Genomic DNA, 7,234 nt, shown 5'->3' with positions numbered 1-7,234 from the left:
TGTAGGACACTGTGCGTCTTTGTTGAATGTGCTGTGAGGTCCTAGTGCCTGCCTTGTTGCGTCCTGGGCCTCTTGACTGGCTCTTTGGGACGACTCAAGACTGTAGTATTCACAAATACTTCTGAGACGATACTTTGAAAACCTCGAGAGTCATGTGGAGAACTTCCGTTCCGGCCGCATTATTAAAGTGCCTTGTAAACGTTTGCGCTCCTTAATTGCTCAATAAAGGTCCATTGGGTATATTTTGCAAGCCAAAGGGTGTAAATAAACGCAGATGAGGCCCACTGTTGCGCCAAATCAGCAAAAATACCACTCCGAACCATCATGCCAAATTGCTTGACGCTGATTTGCAGAAGTAATCTTGGATGTTGCGTCATAACAGTCAACATTAGAGCTGTTAGCCACCCTAAACTTCACAGAGACTATCTTGTGTTTTATACAAATTGTAGACAGAATTTTTGGTACCCTATTGGTAATGAATGAAAAACCTAAGTGGAGTTGGTCTTATAGCCTTGACCTTTGACATGCTTTTTAATTTTTTTTTTTTCTGATCTGCAAACACAATTCTCTCCTTCGCATCCTGTGGCCCATTCTTTACTTTTATCATCAAACAGCTCAGTGACTACTTATTACTCTTTATTTAGGCCGAGGGATCGATTAAAAGTTTGAAGACACTTTTGATGGAAATAGACACCTTGATTGAACATCACATTCACCATTATAAAAAACAAAAAACAAAAAAAACCCCATCACATCACGTTTAAAAAAATGCAGTCTTAGTGAGCAATCTAATTTCTGGGATTGAGGTATGTCACTTGTTTCACTGAAATCTGTCAAGGTCAAGATGAATATTTTTGACTATCCCCTCCAGGCATCTCCACATTATCTCTCACCTTTGAGGAACTGTCAGGTGAGGAGGAGTCACAGCAATTTCGAACTTAACTTTGCTGGCATATGCAAAGCCTCAACTTAAATTTCGATCATTTGAAAGCCTTGTTCTTCTTTCTTCACATCCAACTCTGCATTGGGAACGTTTGGGAACGTGACCGTTCTCTTTCCAGCAGACTGCAATGTGTAGAGCTTCAGGCTCTTTGCCACCGTGGTTGCTTCGTACACAGCAAGACGGCCAAAAAGTGGTCCGACATGGATCAGTTCATTTTATACCATTTTATTTTTGCAATGGAAAAACAGCACTGAGCTAAACCCAACTTTGCAAATGCGCCATAAGTGCAGTATTCCTAACGTGCGACATTCCGCAAAACACCAAAAGTTGGTCGAAAATCCTCAATACTACCCCCTCAAAGTGACATTAATTCTATTTCATCGATACACACACGGGGTTGAGATCATCAAGTTCCAAATTTGTCAATTTGGTCAGTCCTGCTAATTATTACAGCGATATGGTTTTCTAACCATGAAAGAGGATTGCATTTTGCACAAAGATCAGACTCCAATGTTGTTAGTGCAGATTTTTTTTTTTCATATTTACCAGCTGAGATCAATGAAACAGCATTCGTTTCTACTTATGAAACATAAAAACTAAACATGTGCAAATATTTTAATTGAATGCCGGGCAATGGAGTAACATTCATACATGCCCTCAACGACTATAAGCATTAAAGAATCAGTCGAGATCGAATAATGACTTTGAAAACAAATCCCTGGCATCCTGCTTCAGTTTTCAAAAGTCTGATCTTCATTCTTATTTTTCCTTTTTCCCACCGTCCGATCTCAAACATGTGCACTTTTTACGAAGTTGCGTGTAAAGCGAGAATAAGTACAGTAATTCCCAAGAGTATTTCTCTTTAGAGCTGATCGCGAGCAGATGTCTCACACTGGCTCACCTCGTGTGTGCCATTCAACCTGCAGGGTAAGTTTTGCATTTCAAGTTTACAAATCGGATTTATAATTGGAGGCAGCACTGGCGAACTTGCAGCACATCTTTCAAGTTCAACTTGTTCGAGTGCCAAACATTTACCCTTTAACTTTGGAAAAATTTGAAAATTGTTCTTCAAAAGTTTCCTTCATTATCAGCACCATTTATGGGATCCGGTTTCACACTGTTTTGGATACTACATGTGTACAGTGGGTGTCCTTTCCTCATCTGAGCCTTGCTCCAAGGTTACTCCAAGGTCACAGGGGAGTCGGTGATTTATTCCTCATAAGTGAGACGACGGCAGTGGAGAATTAAATGCGCTGCTTGTGTTCGCACTGATGTCAGCGGCCTCGCACATCTGGAGCCAAATGGGAGCATATGGACGCCAAATCTGCTTACTGCGTTACGCACGGGGATTAGGCGCTCGCAACGCTAGGGGGCGTGGTGTTATTAAAACAGCTTTAGGCCACTGTTTTACAATCTTTATCGAGCCAAGGCACAGAGTTTACACCAGAAGTTGAGTCAATCTCACAGCACAGCACCCGAAATAAAACTGTTGGTTTTTATTAAGTACCTTCTCCGATTTACTGTAGTCGAAGGGTTTTAAATCAGAGATAGACTGTCAGGGCTGAAAAAAATTATTAGCAGTCAAGGAGGCTGATAACCATAATTTGGAGTTAATATTCACCTGGACAAACCAGAACATAATGGTGTCAAAATTCTGAATAGTGCAATCTCCAACAATTTTGTTTGAAGTGGACACACACACACACAAAAAAATTTACTGCAATATGTTCTATGCAAGCGAGGTTAGCACGTGAACCTCACAGTGCAGAGGTCCTGCGTTCGATCCTAAAACAAATAGAGGTTTTCTTATTATTTCTGTGTGGAATTTGCATTTTTTTTTCCCCATGCCTGCGTGGGTTTTCTCCGGGTACTCCGGTTTTCTCCCACATTCCAAAAACATGCGTGGCAGGCTGATTGAACACTCGAAATACACTTGGTGTGAGTGTGAGCGCGGATGATTGTTTCGTCTCTGTGTGCCCTGCGATTGGCTGGCCACCGGTTTCGGGTGTCTACTACTGCCCAAAGACAGCTGGGATAGGCTCCAGCATGCCCCTTGTGAGGATAATGCGGATTGGAAATTGGATGGATGGATGTTCTATGCGCCCAAACTAGTCTAAACATTTTAACACAACACAGCCAGCTTTCTTTACCGGCCCAGGCGACCTAAAAGAGGAGCAGGCGTGGAGAATGGGGAATTAGTATCCAACACAACCACAGGTCACCAGATTAACTAACAATGTTCAAATATTTTTTTTCTGTCAGAGGATGAGGAGAACCTCCTCCCCTCCGCCCAAAGCAACCCAGCTGTAGTCACCCCCACGAAACAACACACGCCAGATATGCGGCTGTCAAGTTTCTGTCAGTCCTCAGCAAAATTAGAGTCCATCACTGACGGACTGATGGACCTTTCAATTGGTACTTCCTCACTGCCCACCACTGAGGTTAGGGTCAAGATTTAGGTGATGAATGAAAAAACACTGATGTCATTTGCCTGGCAGCACAAATAAACCAGCTGCTACAGTAACATCAGGGATCCACCCACAATGGTTAACACAAGGTGGGACAGTCCTTATCATAAAGGACCCACGGAAGGGAGCGGCTCCATTAATCTACAGATTTATAACCTGCATTAACACCACACGAAAGCTTCTATCAGGCATCCGAGCAGCCAAAATGAGTAGGCATATGGGTCAATACATGAGCAGACGACAGAAAGGCAGAGGTAATAACGCCAGGGGTGCCGAACGTCGACTACAACTTGACATAACAATCACCCAAGATTGTAAAACCAGAAGCACCGATCGGTGAACTGCCTGGATTGACGACAGGAAAGCCTCCGACTCACTGCCGCAAACGTGGATACGAGAATGCTTGGATCTGTACAACATCAACAGGATTCTAAGAACCTTCATCAAAAACTCAATGAGGCTGTGGACTACAACTTTGGAACCCAACAGGTGAATAGTAAATGTGGCATACTCCATTGGCCTGAATCCCATCATAACCAAGAGGGGCTTTGGGTACCGGTTCAGAAGCAGAGCCACCTCTTCTACATGGATGATGGATGACAAGCTGTATGCATGACGCAGACTCCCTGTTTCACCTCACAAGGATATACAGAAATGACATCAGAATGTCATTCGGTTTAGATAAGGGTGTGGGCGAATGATAAGTCGGCAAGGGAAGACGATCTCAACTGAAGGGATTGAACTACCTGAAGGGAGCGTAACAGATGTGCAGGACACGTACACACAAACTCAAATATAGACACATGCACTCTCAGACTGGTGTTCGGGCATCAGAGTGAGTTTCCGAATGCACCTCATGTTGACAGCAGCCATCAAATTCCAGTTGGGTGAAACTTCTGATTCGAACCACGGAAAAGTTTTTCTTGTCGTCTAAAATGGCTTACCTTAACTACAAAGCAGAATGCCACGTTGGATTGCGAACCAAGGGAGAATCCTGGTTGGCTATTGAGAGTTTTGCTGCTGTAAATACTAAATCCCTGTTGTGGCGGACGCCGCATGGTAGTGGACATCGCACGGTAGAGGAGAAGAGTTACATCACACCTTAGTTGCCATGACTACAGTTTTTTATTTTCTAGTTCTTTTGCTTCCATTAGTTCTTCTACTTTCCTCTTCGACCACCACCTTCTTGAGCAATCTTTTTAGGTTATAGAAGTCCCACCTGAGCATAAGTTGCAGGACCAGCCAAACTTTGAAATACTGTGTCACTAATAGTCAGAAAAATACGGTAGTTCCATCTTCTTTTGTTTCACCATTCGGTTGTCCTCTTTCCCTTCAACATTTAAGCTTCCTCGCTTCATTGCTTCCCTCCTTTCTTTCTTTGTTGCACGTCTTTTTCTTTTCTTTCTTCTATGATCATGTCTTCATCTCATTGCTTCGAATGTTGTACCCATCCTGAAATATCCTCCTTGCTGTAACTTTTCTTGAGCTCTTAATTCTTTCCTTCCACCTTTTTTAACTGATATCCTCTCTTTCTTTATTTTTGCTTTCCTTTTTTAAGCAATTTCCTCCTTTCCCTTGACCTCGTTTTACGTCTGCCTCATTTTTCCGTCTCTTGTCTTGACTCATCTCATCCTCAGAATTCTACTTTCTCCACCCTTCCGCCGATACCCTCCTTTCTTCAGTTCGTTTCTTTCCCAGCTCCACTTCTTGCCCCTCTTCCTTTTCACTCTTTTATTTCGTTCTGTGCTTCACTTCTTTCCTTCCTGCCGCTTGCCTTCTTCTGGAACTTCTTCCCATTCATTCCTTTTCATTTTCCTTCACTACCATTTCACTTGATGAAGACAGCTACGAGTGGTCATGATGTCACATTTTCGCAAGATTGAAAACTATAACAGCATAACCCCCTTTTACAGTATATTAATGGAGACGTGGAAGGGTTTGTTGCTTCCGTGTGCTCAGTGCTAATACGATTTACCTTCATAAATAATGTACACAAAGCGACCTCACTGAGAACCTGATGTGTGATCCCTAAGTGTTCTTCTGCTGAGTCTTTGTGAAGAGTGCGAGCATCCCGCCGAGTTCCTCCACTAGCTTGTGGTTGAAACTTGTAGATGGAGATGATCAGGGCCAGATGTGGATTTCCACTTTGTCCTTTTCCACCATTTCAGACTCTCGGTTTACAAAATAGATGAACTGATCGGTGGGGCCAAAGTGAGAAGCAAGAGTGGCTGAGATACAGAACAGGGAATTGGATGTCGCTTTCATCATTCTCAGAATTGAGATCGAGTGATCTGATGCGCCTTTGCTCAGACGTCATCCAAAGCGTGTGACCTTTGAACTACTCCCCCCACTACCCGGCCAGATTAGGCCCCCGGGCAAGATAGCCTTTTTTGGGTGGAAGCCTCCTCATTGCTTCAGGACAATGACCGTGTTGTGTAGGACATCATTTCTGCATTGGATCGAATTTCCACTTGAGTAACAAGACTCCAAAATGGCAAAATTTCATGTTGGAACCTCCTCAAGGCCTCTATAGTGAGTTTGTGAGAGAGTCTGTCTGCACGTATGGTTGGTTGTCCTGCTTGATACTCAAAAGGTGGCGTGTACTGTCCTTTTTGCCTCAATCCTCCATAAAATGTTTGAGGCAATTTTGATTTACGAAGTTAAACATTTTTTAAAAAAAAAAAAAGAGAAGAAAATGAGAGATAATCCCGACTTCATCCGTGCTTTAATTCCACAGTAGACATTAATAGATCAATAATGTCCCATTTACTACACAGTCAATAAGCAGTGACACATCCTTCTTTCAGTGATAACTGTTTCTTTTTCCCATGATCATAAGAGCCTTTTTATGACTCTTTCCATTTTTCGTCAGCTTCTCCTTTGTAGAAATGCTAATAAGGTGACATAGGTCCTAGCACAGCAAAGCAGACTGTGTACCCTTTCTGGAAAACATCAAATAAGCAATTTTAGCGTTTAAACGAAAATACTGCTTACTTGAAACACATATGGTTGACTCAAACGGACACACACACGATTTCTTATGACACAGACTTTTTGACGTTGTGTTGCGGTAGCAGATACTTGGATGCGATGAAGTAAAAACTATGAAATGCCGCAAGTTTGGGGGCCAAAAAAATGTCTTTTTCTGACAGCAAAGCACCCTGCTCCACACAGTCCAGAAGTATAAAAACACACACACACACACACACACACACACACACACACACACACACACACACACACACACACACACACACACACACACACACACACAAACTTTTTTTTTAATTAATTTTTTTTTTAGGTGGAACGAGGTCATGTTGGGATTTTTCAGGACCAAGAAATGCTCTCATATGCTAATTATATGGCAAAGGAGAGGGTCAGAATATTAAGCACAGCTCTCAGTATGACAAATTTCCACAATAAAAATAAAATACAATCTACAGTAATAAGCTTCAGACGAATACCTCAAAAACGAATAGCGCATTATTGTGGAGGTAGTTTGTGGCGACATCTCTTGTGTTGGACCTCATTGGAGTGTGCAAGTGAATTTAAATGTAAATTAAAAAGCATGGAAAACTCTCATGAACTTTGTATGGTAACATGGACTTTAACAGCCTATTGCAGGCCATATGTTAGCACGTAACAAAGCACTATAGTGGTCCCTTGTGCATTGAGTCTGACCCTCATTCACAACTATTTCATGTGCCCTTGCCCCGCTGAGACTTGATCTGCTTTGGTGAGCATGTGATTGCCTCACTTGAAACATTTGTCATTGAAAAAAAAGCTCAAGAAAAAAAAAATCCCCTGAACGTTTTCTGTC

This window comes from Hippocampus comes, unplaced genomic scaffold (assembly GCF_001891065.2).
Source record: "Hippocampus comes isolate QL1 unplaced genomic scaffold, H_comes_QL1_v1.1 scaffold17, whole genome shotgun sequence".
In the NCBI taxonomy this organism is placed as follows: Eukaryota; Metazoa; Chordata; class Actinopteri; order Syngnathiformes; family Syngnathidae; genus Hippocampus; species Hippocampus comes.
Note: the sequence above shows the minus strand (reverse complement) of the source record.